Below are 20,184 nucleotides of genomic sequence, written 5' to 3'. Positions count from 1 at the left end.
AAGAACACTATCTCGTTAGATGACGTCGTTTTTGGTGGTTTCACGACGCTACCTAGCTTAAACTAACTTAGCCTAACTAACCTTCGCACTTCTATCGTTAGAAAACGTTTTACTTGCTACTTCACAATGCTTTCTGCAACATTACGACGGTTTCATGCGCGTTCACAATAGATATCGCAGTTCCCGACTTGTAATGGTGAAAAACACTGCATCTCACTAAGTGACATTGTTTAATGCGGTTTTACGACGGTTCATATCTTAGCCTAACCTAACATTCGCACGTGTATAAAACACTCTATTACACTGTTTCGTTCACAATTACGATATTTGTATGACCTCACAGTTTTTCACCAATCTATTACAGTACAGAACGCTGTATCTCGCTAAATGACATCGTTCTTTAAGGTTTCACGATGCTTGCATGCGCTTTAACGAGAATATCACAGTATAGCAGTTTCGCACTTGTAACGATACAACACGCAGTATCTGGCTTGTTCATGCCGTTTTGTGTGCTTTCACAACATTTCACCTATCGCAGTTTCGTACACGCAATAAAACAACACTATCTCGTTAGATGACGTCGTTTTTGGTGGTTTCACGACGCTACCTAGCTTAAACTAACTTAACCTAACCTAACCTTCGCACTTCTGTCGTTAGAAAACGTTTTACTCCCTACTTTACAATGCTTTCTACAACATTACGACGGTTTCATGCGCTTTCACATTAGATATCGCAGTTCCCGACTTGTAATGGTGAAAAACACTGCATCTCACTAAGTGACATTGTTTAATGCGGTTTTACGACGGTTCATATCTTAACCTAACCTAACATTCGCGCTTGAATCTAAAAACGCCCTATTACAATGTTTCGTTCACAATTACGATATTTGCATGACCTCACAGTTTTTCACCAACTTATTACAGTACAGAACGCTGTATCTCGCTAAATGACATCGTTCTTTAAGGTTCCACGATGCTTGCATGCGCTTTAACGAGAATATCACAATACAGCAGTTTCGCACTTGTAACGGTACAACACGCAGTATCTCGCTTGTTCATGCCGTTTTGTGTGCTTTCACAATATTTCACCTATCGCAGTTTCATCCTCGCAATAAAACAACACTATCTCGTTAGATGACGTCGTTTGTGGTGGTTTCACGACGCTAGCTAGCTTAAACTAACATAACTCAACCTAACATAACCTTCGCACTCTTATCGTTAGAAAACGTTTTACTCCCTACTTTTCAAAGGTTTCTGCAACATTACGACGGTTTCATGCGCTTTCACATTAGATATCGCAGTTCCCGACTTGTAATGGTGAAAAACACTGCATCTCACTAAGTGACATTGTTTAATGCGGTTTTACGACGGTTCATATCTTAACCTAACCTAACCTTCGCGCTTGTAACTAAAAACGCTCTATTACACTGTTTCGTTCACGATTACGATGTTTGCATGGCCTCACAGTTTTTCACCAACTTATTACAGTACACAACGCTGTATCTCGCTAAATGACATCGTTCTTTAAGGTTTCACGATGCTTGCATGCGCTTTAACGAGAATATCACTATATAGCAGTTTCGTACTTGTAACGGTACAACACGCAGTATCTGGCTTGTTCATGCCGTTTTGTGTGGTCTCACAATATTTCACCTATCGCAGTTTCGTACTCGAGGTTAAACAACACTATCTCGTTAGATGACGTTGTTTTTGGTGGTTTCGCGACGCTACCTAGCCTAAATTAACTCAACCTAACATAACCTTCGCACTTCTATTGTGAGAAATCGTTTTACTCGCTACTTTACAATGCTTTCAACAACATTACGACGGTTTCGGAGGCTTTCACATTAGATATCGCAGTTCCCGGCTTGTAATGGTGAAAAACACTGCATCTCACTAAGTGACATTGTTTAATGCGGTTTTACGACGCAATGCTTTCTACAACATTACGACGGTTTCATGCGCTTTCACATTAGATATCGCAGTTCCCGACTTGTAATGGTGAAAAACACTGCATCTCACTAAGTGACATTGTTTAATGCGGTTTTACGACGGTTCATATCTTAACCTAACCTAACATTCGCGCTTGAATCTAAAAACGCCCTATTACAATGTTTCGTTCACAATTACGATATTTGCATGACCTCACAGTTTTTCACCAACTTATTACAGTACAGAACGCTGTATCTCGCTAAATGACATCGTTCTTTAAGGTTCCACGATGCTTGCATGCGCTTTAACGAGAATATCACAATACAGGAGTTTCGCACTTGTAACGGTACAACACGCAGTATCTGGCTTGTTCATGCCGTTTTGTGTGCTTTCACAATATTTCACCTATCGCAGTTTCATCCTCGCAATAAAACAACACTACTCCTTAGATGACGTCGTTTTTGGTGGTTTCACGACGCTACCTAGCTTAAACTATCTTAACCTAACCTAACCTTCGCACTTCTATCGGTAGAAGACGTTTTACTCGCTACTTTACAATGCTTTCTACAAAGTTACGACGGCTTCATGCGCTTTCACATTAGATATCGCCGTTCCCGACTTGTAATGGTGAAAAACCCTGCATCTCAATAGCTGAAATTGTTTATTGCGGTTTTATGACGCTTTATAACCTAACCTAACATTCGCGCTTGTATCTAGAAACGCTATATTACACTGTTTCGTTCACAATTGCGATATTTGCATGACCTCATAGTTTTTCACCAACCTAGTACAGTACAGAACGCTGTATCTCGCTAAATGACATCGTTCTTTAAGCTTTCACGATGCTTGCATGCGCTTTAACGAGAATATCACTATATAGCAGTTTCGTACTTGTAACGGTACAACACGCAGTATCTGGCTTGTTCATGCCGTTTTGTGTGCTTTCACAACATTTCACCCATCGCAGTTTCGTAATCGCAATAAAACAACACTATCTCGTTAGATGACGTCGTTTTTGGTGGTTTCACGACGCTACCTAGCTTAAACTATCTTAACCTAACCTAAACTTCGCACTTCTATTGTTAGAAGACGTTTTACTCGCTACTTTACAATGCTTTCTACAAAGTTACGACGGCTTCATGCGCTTTCACATTAGATATCGCAGTTCCCGACTTGTAATGGTGAAAAACACTGCATCTCAATAGCTGAAATCGTTTATTGCGGTTTTATGACGCTTTATAACCTAACCTAACATTCGCGCTTGTATCTAGAAACGCTCTATTACACTGTTTCGTTCACAATTGCGATATTTGCATGACCTCATAGTTTTTCACCAACCTAGTACAGTACAGAACGCTGTATCTCGCTAAATAACATCGTTCTTTAAGGTTTTACGATGCTTGCATGCGCTTTAACGAGAATATCACTATATAGCAGTTTCGTACTTGTAACGGTACAACACGCAGTATCTGGCTTGTTTATGCCGTTTTGTGTGGTTTCACAATATTTCACCTATCGCAGTTTCGTACTCGCAATTAAACAACACTATCTCGTTAGATGACGTTGTTTTTGGTGGTTTCGCGACGCTACCTAGCCTAAACTAACTCAACCTAACATAACCTTCGCACTTCTATTGTGAGAAATCGTTTTACTCGCTACTTTACAATGCTTTCAACAACATTACGACGGTTTCGGAGGCTTTCACATTAGATATCGCAGTTCCCGGCTTGTAATGGTGAAAAACACTGCATCTCACTAAGTGACATTGTTTAATGCGGTTTTACGACGGTTCATATCTTAGCCTAACCTAACATTCGCACGTGTATAAAACACTCTATTACACTGTTTCGTTCACAATTACGATATTTGCATGACCTCACAGTTTTTCACTAATCTATTACAGTACAGAACGCTGTATCTCGCTAAATGACATCGTTCCTTAAGGTTTCACGATGCTTGCATGCGCTTTAACGAGAATATCACAGTATACAGTTTCGCACTTGTAACGATACAACACGCAGTATCTGGCTTGTTCATGCCGTTTTGTGTGCTTTCACAATATTTCACCTATCGCAGTTTCGCACTCGTAATAAAACAACATTATCTCGTTAGATGACGTCGTTTTTGGTGGTTTCACGACGCTACCTTGCCTAAACTAACTTAATCTAACCTAACCTTCGCACTTATATCGTTAGAAGACGTTTTACTCGCTACTTTACAATGCTTTCAACAACATTACGACGGTTTCGGAGGCTTTCACATTAGATATCGCAGTTCCCGACTTGTAATGGTGAAAAACACTGCATCTCACTAAGTGACATTGTTTAATGCGGTTTTACGACGGTTCATATCTTAACCTAACCTAACATTCGCACGTGTAAAAAACACTCTATTACACTGTTTCGTTCACAATTACGATATTTGCATGACCTCACAGTTTTTCACCAATCTATTACAGTACAGAACGCTGTATCTCGCTAAATGACATCGTTCCTTAAGGTTTCACGATGCTTGCATGCGCTTTAACGAGAATATCACAGTATACAGTTTCGCACTTGTAACGATACAACACGCAGTATCTGGCTTGTTCATGCCGTTTTGTGTGCTTTCACAATATTTCACCTATCGCAGTTTCGCACTCGTAATAAAACAACATTATCTCGTTAGATGACGTCGTTTTTGGTGGTTTCACGACGCTACCTTGCCTAAACTAACTTAATCTAACCTAACCTTCGCACTTATATCGTTAGAAGACGTTTTACTCGCTACTTTACAATGCTTTCAACAACATTACGACGGTTTCGGAGGCTTTCACATTAGATATCGCAGTTCCCGGCTTGTAATGGTGAAAAACACTGCATCTCACTAAGTGACATTGTTTAATGCGGTTTTACGACGGTTCATATCTTAACCTAACCTAACATTCGCACGTGTAAAAAACACTCTATTACACTGTTTCGTTCACAATTACGATATTTGCATGACCTCACAGTTTTTCACCAATCTATTACAGTACAGAACGCTGTATCTCGCTAAATGACATCGTTCTTTAAGGTTTCACGATGCTTGCATGCGCTTTAACGAGAATATCACAGTATAGCAGTTTCGCACTTGTAACGATACAACACGCAGTATCTGGATTGTTCATGCCGTTTTGTGTGCTTTCACAACATTTCACCTATCGCAGTTTCGTATTCGCAATAAAACAACACTATCTCGTTAGATGACGTCGTTTTTGGTGGTTTCACGACGCTACCTAGCTTAAACTAACTTCACCTAACCTAACCTTCGCACTTCTGTCGTTCGAAAACGTTTTACTCCCTACTTTACAATGCTTTCTACAACATTACGACGGTTTCATGCGCTTTCACATTAGATATCGCAGTTCCCGACTTGTAATGGTGAAAAACACTGCATCTCACTAAGTGACATTGTTTAATGCGGTTTTACGACGGTTCATATCTTAACCTAACCTAAATTTCGCGCTTGAATCTAAAAACGCCCTATTACAATGTTTCGTTCGCAATTACGATATTTGCATGACCTCACAGTTTTTCACCAACTTATTACAGTACAGAACGCTGTATCTCGCTAAATGACATCGTTCTTTAAGGTTCCACGATGCTTGCATGCGCTTTAACGAGAATATCACTATACAGCAGTTTCGCACTTGTAACGGTACAACACGCAGTATCTGGCTTGTTCATGCCGTTTTGTGTGCTTTCACAATATTTCACCTATCGCAGTTTCATCCTCGCAATAAAACAACACTATCTCGTTAGATGACGTCGTTTTTGGTGGTTTCACGACGCTACCTAGCTTAAACTATGTTAACATAACCTAACCTTCGCACTTCTATTGTTAGAAGACGTTTTACTCGCTACTTTACAATGCTTTCTACAAAGTTACGACGGCTTCATGCGCTTTCACATTAGATATCGCAGTTCCCGACTTGTAATGGTGAAAAACACTGCATCTCAATAGCTGGAATTGTTTATTGCGGTTTTATGACGCTTTATAACCTAACCTAACATTCGCGCTTGTATCTAGAAACGCTCTATTACACTGTTTCGTTCACAATTGCGATATTTGCATGACCTCATAGTTTTTCACCAACCTAGTACAGTACAGAACGCTGTATCTCGCTAAATGACATCGTTCTTTAAGGTTTCACGATGCTTGCATGCGCTTTAACGAGAATATCACTATATAGCAGTTTGGTACTTGTAACGGTAACCACACAGTATCTGGCTTGTTCATGCCGTTTTGTGTGGTTTCACAATATTTCACCTATCGCAGTTTCGTACTCGCAATTAAACAACACTATCTCGTTAGATGACGTTGTTTTTGGTGGTTTCGCGACGCTACCTAGCCCAAACTAACTCAACCTAACATAACCTTCGCACTTCTATTGTGAGAAATCGTTTTACTCGCTACTTTACAATGCTTTCAACAACATTACGACGGTTTCGGAGGCTTTCACATTAGATATCGCAGTTCCCGGCTTGTAATGGTGAAAAACACTGCATCTCACTAAGTGACATTGTTTAATGCGGTTTTACGACGGTTCATATCTTAGCCTAACCTAACATTCGCACGTGTATAAAACACTCTATTACACTGTTTCGTTCACAATTACGACATTTGCATGACCTCACAGTTTTTCACTAATCTATTACAGTACAGAACGCTGTATCTCGCTAAATGATATCGTTCTTTAAGGTTTCACGATGCTTGCATGCGCTTTAACGAGAATATCACAGTATAGCAGTTTCGCACTTGTAACGATACAACACGCAGTATCTGGCTTGTTCATGCCGTTTTGTGTGCTTTCACAACATTTCACCTATCGCGGTTTCGTACTCGCAATAAAACAACACTATCTCGTTAGATGACGGCGTTTTTGGTGGTTTCACGACGCTACCTAGCTTAAACTAACTTAACCTAACCTAACCTTCGCACTTCTGTGGTTAGAAAACGTTTTACTCCCTACTTTACAATGCTTTCTACAACATTACGACGGTTTCATGCGCTTTCACATTAGATATCGCAGTTCCCGACTTGTAATGGTGAAAAACACTGCATCTCACTAAGTGACATTGTTTAATGCGGTTTTACGACGGTTCATATCTTAACCTAACCTAACATTCGCGCTTGAATCTAAAAACGCCCTATTACAATGTTTCGTTCAAAATTACGATATTTGCATGACCTCACAGTTTTTCACCAACTTATTACAGTACAGAACGCTGTATCTCGCTAAATGACATCGTTCTTTAAGGTTCCACGATGCTTGCATGCGATTTAACGAGAATATCACAATACAGCAGTTTCGCACTTGTAACGGTACAACACGCAGTATCTGGCTTGTTCATGCCATTTTGTGTGCTTTCACAATATTTCACCTATCGCAGTTTCATCCTCGCAATAAAAAAACACTATCTCGTTAGATGACGTCGTTTTTGGTGGTTTCACGACGCTAGCTAGCTTAAACTAACATAACTCAACCTAACATAACCTTCGCACCCTTATCGTTAGAAAACGTTTTACTCCCTACTTTTCAATGGTTTCTGCAACATTACGACTGTTTCATGCGCTTTCACATTAGATATCGCAGTTCCCGACTTGTAATGGTGAAAAACACTGCATCTCACTAAGTGACATTGTTTATAGCGGTTTTACGACGGTTCATATCTTAACCTAACCTAACCTTCGCGCTTGTAACTAAAAACGCTCTATTACACTGTTTCGTTCACAATTACGATGTTTGCATGACCTCACAGTTTTTCACCAACTTATTACAGTACAGAACGCTGTATCTCGCTAAATGACATCGTTCTTTAAGGTTTCTCGATGCTTGCATGCGCTTTAACGAGAATATCACAATACAGCAGTTTCGCACTTGTAACGATACAACACGCAGTATCGGCTTGTTCATTCCGTTTGGTGTGCTTTCACAACATTTCACCTATCGCAGTTTCGTACTCGCAATAAAACAACACTATCTCGTTAGATGACGTCGTTTTTGATGGTTTCACGACGCTACCTAGCTTAAACTAACATAACTTAACCTAACATAACCTTCGCACTTCTATCGTTAGAAAGCGTTTTACTCGCTACTTTACAATGCTTTCTACAACGTTACGATGGTTTCATGCGCTTTCACATTAGATGTCGCAGTTCCCGGCTTGTAATGGTGAAAAACACTGCATCTCAATAGCTGAAAATAAAGTTTTTTTCATTCCATTCCATTCTCAATAGCTGACATTGTTTAATGCGGTTTTTTGCCGCTTCATGCCTTAACCTAACCTAACCTTTGCACTCGTATCTAAAAACGCTCTATTACACTGTTTCGTTCACAATTACGATATTTGCATGACCTCACAGTGTTTCACCAAGTAGTACAGTACATAACGCTGTATCTAGCTAGATGACATCGTTCTTTAAGGTTTCACGATGCTTGCATGCGCTTTCACGAGAATATCACAAAATAGCAGTTTCGCACTTGTAACGGTACAAGACGAAGTATCCGGCTAGTTCATGCCGTTTTGTGCGCTTTCACAATATTTCACCTATCGCAGTTTCGTACCCGCAATAAAACAACACTATTTCGTTAGATGACGTCGTTTTTGGTGGTTTCACGACGCTACCTAGCTTAAACTAACATAACTACCCCTAACATAACCTTCGCACTTCTATCGTTAGAAAACGTTTTACTCGCTACTTTACAATGCTTTCTGCAACATTACGACGGTTTCATGCGCTTTCACAATAGATATCGCAAGTTCCGACCTGTAATGATGAAAAACACTGCATCTCACTAAGTGAAATTGTTTATTGCGGTTTTACGACGGTTCATATCTTAACCTAACCTAACATTCGCGCTTGAATGTAAAAACGCCCTATTACAATGTTTCGTTCACAATTACGATATTTGCATGACCTCACAGTTTTTCACCAACTTATTACAGTACAGAACGCTGTATCTCGCTAAATGACATCGTTCTTTAAGGTTCCACGATGCTTGCATGCGATTTAACGAGAATATCACAATACAGCAGTTTCGCACTTGTAACGGTACAACACGCAGTATCTGGCTTGTTCATGCCGTTTTGTGTGCTTTCACAATATTTCACCTATCGCAGTTTCATCCTCGCAATAAAAAAACACTATCTCGTTAGATGACGTCGTTTTTGGTGGTTTCACGACGCTAGCTAGCTTAAACTAACATAACTCAACCTAACATAACCTTCGCACCCTTATCGTTAGAAAACGTTTTACTCCCTACTTTTCAATGGTTTCTGCAACATTACGACGGTTTCATGCGCTTTCACATTAGATATCGCAGTTCCCGACTTGTAATGGTGAAAAACACTGCATCTCACTAAGTGACATTGTTTAATGCGGTTTTACGACGGTTCATATCTTAACCTAACCTAACCTTCGCGCTTGTAACTAAAAACGCTCTATTACACTGTTTCGTTCACAATTACGATGTTTGCATGACCTCACAGTTTTTCACCAACCTGTTACAGTACAGAACGCCGTATCTCGCTAAATGACATCGTTCTTTAAGGTTTCTCGATGCTTGCATGCGCTTTAATTTGGATTTGGAGCCGGCACGCTGGCGGACATGCAGCTGATTTCCCTGTTGTTCACGCAGGTTTTCGCAAGTTTTGGATTTGCCTTCCGGCTCGCTGCGATTGTCGGTAGCGCGGATCTACACTCTGGCCAAAACCAAGCTTCAGCGGTGCTGTCATCTTCGGCGAGTATCGCATCCCACGCCTTGTCGGACCATGCCACGAATTCCGAGCCCGCTATCTTCGATGACGAGCTCGGCGCGTGGCGGAACTTCAGTGATTACCATCGACCAATCACCTACGGACATTGGCGCCCATGTGACCAAAATGAACCCTATTTAGACGAGCAACGCTTCTGCCTCGTGGGATTTGGAGCCGGCACGCTGGCGGACATGCAGCTGAATTCCCTGTTGTTCACGCAGGTTTTCGCAAGTTTTGGATTTGCCTTCCGGCTCGCTGCGATTGTCGGCAGCGCGGATCTACACTCTGGCCAAAACCAAGCTTCAGCGGTGCTGTCATCTTCGGCGAGTATCGCATCCCACGCCTTGTCGGACCACGCCACGAATTCCGAGCCCGCTATCTTCGATGACGAGCTCGGCGCGTGGCGGAACTTCAGTGATTACCATCGACCAATCACCTACAGACATTGGCGCCCATGTCACCAAAATGAACCCTATTTAGACGAGCAACGCTTCTGCCTCGTGGGATTTGGAGCTGGCACGCTGGCGGACATGCAGCTGATTTCCCTGTTGTTCGCGCAGGTTGGTTTGCATTATCCCATTCGGGCTTCTCGGCTATTGTGTGCGTTGCCGGCTCCTCCCACTTTGGCATTTGCTGATGCTCATTGTCGTAAAAGAGCGCGAGCGCCTCGAAGAACGTCTTTTCTGTTTGCTAAAAGGGTGTTTTATTTGTTCTTACTGTTGTTGCTTTCCGGTGATGTGGAACTTAACCCGGGCCCTGTTGAAATGGATATCTTACAAAGCCTGCAAAAAGGGCAGACTGAAATCCTAAATAAGCTACATTCTATTGAATCCCGGATCGCGAAGCATGAGGGAATGATAGCGGACATAAAGGACAGCCTTGGAGCAACTAAGAAGCAAGTCGAAGACCTGGGCAAAATAGTTACAGAGCGTAAGGATAACATTTCGATTCTGCAGAAAGAGTTGAGGAATTTGCAGGCTAAAAACGTTGACCTGGAAAACAGAAGTCGTAGACAAAACCTTTTGTTTTATGGGGTAGATGACAATAAAAAAGAAACATGGGACGAATCCCAGGAATTGATAAAAAAAATCGTTGGTGACAAGCTTGGAATCGAGGTGGCATCGTTAGAAAGGGCACATCGCATTGGTGTATACCGAGAACAAAAAAAGCGACCTATCATCGCAAATTTCGCTTCGTACAAAGAAAGGCAAGAAATTTTGTCCAACGCAAAAAAATTGAAGGGGTCAGGTTTCAGCATTGATCAGGATTTTGCGCCAGCTACTCGGGAAGTGCGAAAGCGGTTATGGGAATACGGTAAAGCCCACAAAAGTGAGAGCACAAAAGTAAGACTGAACTTTGAGAGGCTTTCCCTTGATGGAAAAACGTACGTATGGGATGACGAGAAGAAGGAAGTCGTTCCATTGCGTAAAAAATGACGCGCACTTGAAAAAAAACACGCCCGACACAGCTTCGTCGCTGTTTTAATAAATTGTAGAAGCATAACGAAAAAGACGGACGAATTGGCGGGGCTTATCGAGTCTGTTAAAGCTGACGTAGTTATCGGAACGGAATCGTGGCTGCACCGTGATATCAGCGACTGTGAAGTATTTCCAAGTGACTTTGTCGCATACCGCAAAGATAGACCAAGCCATGGGGGCGGTGTATTCTTACTTGTGCGAAGTTCTTTGAAATCTGCTGCCCTCGACATTCAGTGCGATATTGAATCTGTTTGGTGCACGATTACCCTAGATGATAATTCTTCATTCGCTGTAGGTGCATTTTATCGACCCCCAAACTCGGACTACAAAACACTTCAGTCGTTAAATGAGATTATCTCGGAAGTTTCAAACCGAACATTCCTTCTTGCTGGAGACTTTAATTTGCCAGACTTAGAATGGCATGATGGAATATGCGTAAGAGGCACTGGGTGCCGCACAAACATAGAAATGAAAAATATAATAGACAACTACGGCCTTACCCAGTTTGTTACTTGCCCAACTAGAAATAATAACCTTCTTGACCTTGTGTTCTCAAATTCACCCAGTTTGGTGAATAATGTCAATGTTATTCCAGGAATCAGCGACCACATGGCTGTTGTTGCAGAAATTAAAAAAGAATGTAAAAACACCTCAAATAGTGCGGCAAGAAAGGTTTTTCTGTTCAGTAGGGGTGACTACACAAGAATAGTTGAAAAGCTAGAAGATTATTTGCCCGTGTTTGAATGCCTATCTGAACACTACAGTATGAATGATTTATGGCTTAGCTTTAAGGACAAGTTGTTAGCACTCGTAGATAAGTATATACCTGCGAAACAAGCCGGAGAGCTTCGTAAACGCAAGAAGCCATGGATGACGTCCGGTATTTTGAGATTAATCCGGAAAAGGCGACGGGTTTTTGGTAAATTAAAGAAATCTGGAAGCAGTGACCACGTGAAAGAATTACAAGCATTAACGGAGCAGTATAAATCATGTGTGGAAAGCGCAAAAACAAAATATTTCGAAGGGCTCAGCAATAAAATGAAAACTAATTCAAAGTGTTTCTGGCATTATATCAAAGAGTGTGGGTCTGATCATGTTGGAGTGGCTGAACTAAGCTTTAATAATATGGTTGTGGTTGATGAGGAAGCAAAAGCTACCTGTTTAAACAAATATTTCCAGTCTGTGTTCTTGCCCAAGCTTGACGTTCCTTCAAAACCACACCCAACCACGATTCTGCTGATGCCACCGGTAGAACTGAGTGTCCGTGGCATATGTTCTCTTCTAGAAAACCAAGATGAATCCAAAGCAGTTGGTCCTGATGGCATCTCTCCTCGTATTCTAAAGCGATGTGCACTGCCAATTTCTCTTTACCTCTATATAATTTATTCAAAATCCCTTTCAACGGGAACTCTACCCGAAGATTGGAAAATTTCTCATGTTGTTCCGGTTCATAAGGGTGGCTCAAAAAAAGATGTAACAAATTACCGACCTATTTCATTGACGTCAGTGGCATGCAAAATTTTCGAGCACATTTTATCCAAGCACGTATTGACCCATCTTACTGCTAATAATGTATTAATAAATGAGCAGCACGGTTTTCGTAAAGGTTTTTCTTGTACGACGCAACTTGTAGAGTTCTTTCACGAGCTGGCTTCCAACGTTGATGAAGGTGGACAAACAGATTGCGTGTTTTTAGATTTTCGAAAGGCCTTTGACACCGTGTCACACTCCCTTCTCCTGGCTAAATTACAGACTCTAAATTTCGACCCAAATGTGTTCATCTGGATAACCAATTACTTGCTGAACAGGCGTCAATGCGTTCTTTTAAATGGGAAGTGTTCATCCTATGTTAACGTTACATCAGGCGTGCCTCAAGGCTCTGTCCTTGGGCCTCTCTTATTTCTTATTTTTGTAAATGATATTTCTGTGGGTATTTCGTCGCGCATGCGTTTATTTGCCGACGATTGTGTGTTATATCGACAGGTTCAGAACAAAGGTGACTGTGCTTATTTGCAGAACGATTTGGATTGTATTGTACAGTGGTGCCAGAAGTGGCAAATGACGCTAAACCCCAAAAAGTGCGTTCATATGCGAGTTTCCAAAAAAAAGAAACCAATAGTAACGGCGTACACCATAGATACGCATATTGTTATTACCGAACCAACATGCAAATCTCTTGGCGTTGTTTTGTCGCATGATTGCTCATGGAATGCCAATGTTGATCACGTTGTTAGCAAAGCGGCAAGGGCTCTAAATTTCATTCAGAGGAACCTAAGATTGGCACCCCGAACATTAAAAAATACGGCCTATCTCACACGTATTAGACCGATTTTGGAATACGCATGTCCTGTGTGGGACCCAATGCAGGCGAACTTGATTGATAAGCTTGAAAAAATACAAAACAGAGCGGCGCGGTTTGTTTTAGGGCGGTACGAGCGGAGAGACAGCTGCAGTGCTATGAAAGCTGAATTGGGTTGGGAATTGCTTTCTTTACGCAGGAAAAAACTGCGTTTGAAGTTTTTCTTTTCTGTTTTTCATGGGCGGACTGGGATTGACCGTCATAACTATTTCAGTGAACCCAGCTACATATCTAGTCGACATGACCACCGACGCAAAGTGAAAGAGTATCGAGCAAGAACGACCATGTTTTATAATTCCTTTTTTGTGATGACCATTAGAGATTGGAATCAGCTGCAAGACGAGCAAGTGTGCTGTATAAACGAAGAATTGTTTTATTCCAGTCTGTAACCCCCCTGCTGTAACGCCTTTTTGAGCAAAGCGGGGTACTCACTGAATAAAGAATAAAGAATAAAAGAATAACGAGAATATCACAATACAGCAGTTTCGCACTTGTAACGATACAACACGCAGTATCTGGCTTGTTCATGCCGTTTTGTGTGCTTTCACAACATTTCACCTATCGCAGTTTCGTACTCGCAATAAAACAACACTATCTCAATAGATGACGTCGTTTTTGATGGTTTCACGACGCTACCTAGCTTAAACTAACATAACTTAACCTAACATAACCTTCGCACTTCTATCGTTAGAAAGCGTTTTACTCGCTACTTTACAATGCTTTCTACAACGTTACGATGGTTTCATGCGCTTTCACATTAGATGTCGCAGTTCCCGGCTTGTAATGGTGAAAAACACTGCATCTCAATAGCTGAAAATAAAGTTTTTTCATTCCATTCCATTCTCAATAGCTGACATTGTTTAATGCGGTTTTTTGCCGCTTCATGACTTAACCTAACCTAACCTTTGCACTCGTATCTAAAAACGCTCTATTACACTGTTTCGTTCACAATTACGATATTTGCATGACCTCACAGTGTTTCACCAAGTAGTACAGTACATAACGCTGTATCTAGCTAGATGACATCGTTCTTTAAGGTTTCACGATGCTTGCATGCGCTTTCACGAGAATATCACAAAATAGCAGTTTCGCACTTGTAACGGTACAAGACGCAGTATCCGGCTAGTTCATGCCGTTTTGTGCGCTTTCACAATATTTCACCTATCGCAGTTTCGTACCCGCAATAAAACAACACTATTTCGTTAGATGACGTCGTTTTTGGTGGTTTCACGACGCTACCTAGCTTAAACTAACATAACTCAACCTAACATAACCTTCGCACTTCTATCGTTAGAAAACGTTTTACTCGCTACTTTACAATGCTTTCTGCAACATTACGACGGTTTCATGCGCTTTCACAATAGATATCGCAAGTTCCGACCTGTAATGATGAAAAACACTGCATCTCACTAAGTGAAATTGTTTATTGCGGTTTTACGACGGTTCATATCTTAACCTAACCTAACCTTCGCGCTTGTATCTAAAAACGCTCTGTTACACTGTTTCGTTCACAATTACGATATTTGCATGGCTGCACAGTTTTTCACCCCCTTAGTACAGTACAGAACGCTGTATCTCGCTAAATGACATCGTTCCTTAAGGTTTCACGATGCTTGCATGCGCTTTAACGAGAATATCACAGTATACAGTTTCGAACTTGTAACAATACAACACGCAGTATCTGGCTTGTTCATGCCGTTTTGTGTGCTTTCACAATATTTCACCTATCGCAGTTTCGCACTCGCAATAAAACAACACTATCTCGTTAGATGACGTCGTTTTTGGTGGTTTCACGGCGCTATATAGCTTAAACTAACATAACTCAACCTAACATAACCTTCGCACTTCTATCGTTAGAAAACGTTTTACTCGCTACTTTACAATGCTTTTTGCAACATTACGACGGTTTCATGCACTTTCACATTAGATATCGCAGCTTCCGACTTGTAATGGTGAAAAACACTACATCTCAGTGGCTGACATTGCTTAATGCCGTTTTATGACGCTTCATAACTTAATCTAACCTAACCTTCGAACTTGTATCTAAAAACGCTCGGTTACACTGTTTCGTTGACAATTACAAAATTTGCATGACCTCAAAGTTTTTTCACCAACTTAGAACGCTGTATCTCGCTAAATGACATCGTTCTTTAAGGTTTCACGATACTTGCAAACACTATCACGAGAATATCACAATAGCAGTTTCGCGCTTGTAACTGTAGAAGACGCAGTATCTGGCTAGTTCGTGCCGTTATGTGTGCTTTCACAATATTTCACATATCGCAGTTTCGCACTCGCAACAAAACAACACTAACTCGCTAGAGGAAGTCGAAATTGGTGGTTTAACGACGCCACCTAGCTTAAAATAACATAACTCAACCTAACCTAACCTTCGCATCTCTAGCGTTAGAAAACGTTTTACTGGCTACTTTACAATGCTTTCTGCAACATTACGACGGTTTCATGCGCTTTCACATTAGATATCGCAGTTTCCGACTTGTAATGGTGAAAAACACTGCATCTAAATAGCTGAAATTGTTTATTGCGGTTTTATGACGCTTCATAACCTAACCTAACATTCGCGCTTGTATCTAAAAACGCTCTATTACACTCTTTCGTTCACAATTGCGATATTTGCATGACCTCATAGTTTTTCACCAACCTAGTACAGTACAGAACGCTGTATCTCGCTAAATGACATCGTTCTTTAAGGTTTCACGATGCTTGCATGCGCTTTAACGAGAATATCGCAGTATACAGTTTCGCACTTGTAACTAAACAACACGCAGTATCTGGCTTGTTCATGCCGTTTTGTGTGCTTTCACAATATTTCACCTATCCCAGTTTCGCACTCGCAATAAAACAACACTATCTCGTTAGATGACGTCGTTTTTGGTGGTTTCACGACGCTACCTAGCTTAAACTAACTTAACCTAACCTAACCTTCGCACTTCTATCGTTAGAAGACGTTTTACTCGCTACTTTACAATGCTTTCTACAAAGTTACGACGGCTTCATGCGCTTTCACATTAGATGTCGCAGTTCCCGACTTGTAATGGTGAAAAACACTGCATCTCAATAGCTGAAATTGTTTATTGCGGTTTTATGACGCTTTATAACCTAACCTAACATTCGCGCTTGTATCTAAAAACGCTCTATTACACTGTTTCGTTCACAATTGCGATGTTTGCATGACCTCATAGTTTTTCACCAACCTAGTACAGTACAGAACGCTGTATCTCGCTAAATGACATCGTTCTTTAAGGTTTCACGATGCTTTCATGCGCTTTCACGAGAATATCACAATATAGCAGTTTCGCTCTTGTAACGGTCCAAGACGCAGTATCTGGCTAGTTCATGCCATTTTGTGTGCTTTCACAATATTTCACCTATCGCAGTTTCGTACTCGCAATAAAACAACACTATCTCGTTAGATGACGTCGTTTTTGGTGGTTTCACGACGCTACTTAGCTTAACCTAACTTAACCTAACCCAACCTTCGCACTTCTATCGTTAGAAAACGTTTTACTCGCTACTTCACAATGCTTTCTACAACATTACGACGGTTTCATGCGCTTTCACAATAGATATCGCAGTTCCCGACTTGTAATGTTGAAAAACACTGCATCTCACTAAGTGACATTGATTAATGCGGTTTTACGACGGTTCATATCTTAACCTAACCTAACATTCGCACGTGTATAAAACACTCTATTACACTGTTTCGTTCACAATTACGATATTTGCATGACCTCACAGTTTTTCACCAACTTATTACAGTACAGAACGCTGTATCTCGCTAAATGACATCGTTCTTTAAGGTTTCACGATGCTTGCATGCGCTTTAAAGAGAATGTCACAATACAGCAGTTTCGCACTTGTAACGATACAACACGCAGTATCTGGCTTGTTCATGCCGTTTTGTGTGCTTTCCCAACATTTCACCCATCGCAGTTTCGTAATCGCAATAAAACAACACTATCTCGTTAGATGACGTCGTTTTTGGTGGTTTCACGACGCTACCTAGCTTAAACTAACATAACTTAACCTAACATAACCTTCGCACTTCTATCGTTAGAAAACGTTTTACTCGCTACTTTACAATGCTTTCTACAACATTACGACGGTTTCATGCGCTTTCACAAGAGATATTGCAGTTCCCGACTTGTAATGGTGAAAAACACTGCATCTCACTAAGTGACATTGTTTAATGCGGTTTTACGACGGTTCATATCTTAACCTAACCTAACATTCGCACTTGTATCTAAAAACACTCTATTACACTGTTTCGTTCACAATTACGATATTTGCATGACCTCACAGTTTTTCACCAATCTATTACAGTACAGAACGCTGTATCTCGCTAAATGACATCGTTCCTTAAGGTTTCAGGATGCTTGCATGCGCTTTAACGAGAATATCACAGTATACAGTTTCGCACTTGTAACGATACAACACGCAGTATCTGGCTTGTTCATGCCGTTTTGTGTGCTTTCACAATATTTCACCTATCGCAGTTTCGCACTCGCAATAAAACAACACTATCTCGTTAGATGACGTCGTTTTTGGTGGTTTCACGACGCTACCTTGCTTAAACTAACTTAACCTAACCTAACCTTCGCACTTATATCGTCAGCAGACGTTTTACTCGCTACTTTACAATGCTTTCTACAAAGTTACGACGGCTTCATGCGCTTTCACATTAGATATCGCAGTTCCTGACTTGTAATGGTGAAAAACACTGCATCTCAATAGCTGAAATTGCTTATTGCGGTTTTAATGCGCTTCATAACCTAACCTAACATTCCGGCTTGTATCTAAAAACGCTCTACTACACTGTTTCGTTCACAATTGCGATATTTGCATGACCTCATAGTTTTTCACCAACCTAGTACAGTACAGAATGCTGTATCTCGCTAAATGACATCGTTCTTTAAGGTTTCACGATGCTTCCATGCGCTTTAACGAGAATATCACAATATAGCAGTTTCGCTCTTGTAACGGTCCAACACGCAGTATCTGTCTTGTTCATGCCGTTTTGTGAGCTTTCAAAACATTTCACCTATCGCAGTTTCGTACTCGCAATAAAACAACACTATCTCGTAAGATGACGTCGTTTTTGGTGGTTTCACGACGCTACCTAGGTTAAACTAACTTAACCTAACCTAACCTTTGCACTTCTATCGTTAGAAAACGTTTTACTCGCTACTTTAGAATGCTTTCTACAACATTACGACGGTTTCATGCGCTTTCACATTAGATATCGCAGTTCCCGACTTGTAATGGTGAAAAACACTGCATCTCACTAAGTGACATTGTTTAATGCGGTTTTACGACGGTTCATATCTTAACCTAACCTAACATTCGCGCTTGTATCTAAAAACGCTCTATTACACTGTTTCCTTCACAATTACGATATTTGCATGACCTCACAGTTTTTCACCAACTTATTACAGTACAGAACGCTGTATCTCGCTAAATGACATCGTTCTTTAAGGTTTCTCGATGCTTGCATGCGCTTTAACGAGAATATCACAATACAGCAGTTTCGCACTTGTAACGGTACAACACGCAGAATCTGGCTTGTTCATGCCGTTTTGTGTGCTTTCACAACATTTCACCTATCGCAGTTTCGTACTCGCAATAAAAGAACACTATCTCGTTAGATGACGTCGTTTTTGGTGGTTTCACGACGCTACCTAGCTTAAACTAACTTAGCCTAACTAACCTTCGCACTTCTATCGTTAGAAAACGTTTTACTTGCTACTTCACAATGCTTTCTGCAACATTACGACGGTTTCATGCGCGTTCACAATAGATATCGCAGTTCCCGACTTGTAATGGTGAAAAACACTGCATCTCACTAAGTGACATTGTTTAATGCGGTTTTACGACGGTTCATATCTTAGCCTAACCTAACATTCGCACGTGTATAAAACACTCTATTACACTGTTTCGTTCACAATTACGATATTTGCATGACCTCACAGTTTTTCACCAATCTTTTACAGTACAGAACGCTGTATCTCGCTAAATGACATCGTTCTTTAAGGTTTCACGATGCTTGCATGCGCTTTAACGAGAATATCACAGTATAGCAGTTTCGCACTTGTAACGATACAACACGCAGTATCTGGCTTGTTCATGCCGTTTTGTGTGCTTTCACAACATTTCACCTATCGCAGTTTCGTACACGCAATAAAACAACACTATCTCGTTAGATGACGTCGTTTTTGGTGGTTTCACGACGCTACCTAGCTTAAACTAACTTAACCTAACCTAACCTTCGCACTTCTGTTGTTAGAAAACGTTTTACTCCCTACTTTACAATGCTTTCTACAACATTACGACGGTTTCATGCGCTTTCACATTAGATATCGCAGTTCCCGACTTGTAATGGTGAAAAACACTGCATCTCACTAAGTGACATTGTTTAATGCGGTTTTACGACGGTTCATATCTTAACCTAACCTAACATTCGCGCTTGAATCTAAAAACGCCCTATTACAATGTTTCGTTCACAATTACGATATTTGCATGACCTCACAGTTTTTCACCAACTTATTACAGTACAGAACGCTGTATCTCGCTAAATGACATCGTTCTTTAAGGTTCCACGATGCTTGCATGCGCTT

The sequence above is a fragment of the Rhipicephalus microplus genome, unplaced genomic scaffold (genome assembly GCF_043290135.1).
Source record: "Rhipicephalus microplus isolate Deutch F79 unplaced genomic scaffold, USDA_Rmic scaffold_113, whole genome shotgun sequence".
Lineage (NCBI taxonomy): Eukaryota > Metazoa > Arthropoda > Arachnida > Ixodida > Ixodidae > Rhipicephalus > Rhipicephalus microplus.
The sequence above is the reverse complement of the archived record's forward strand: the minus strand, read 5'-3'. Positions refer to the sequence as shown.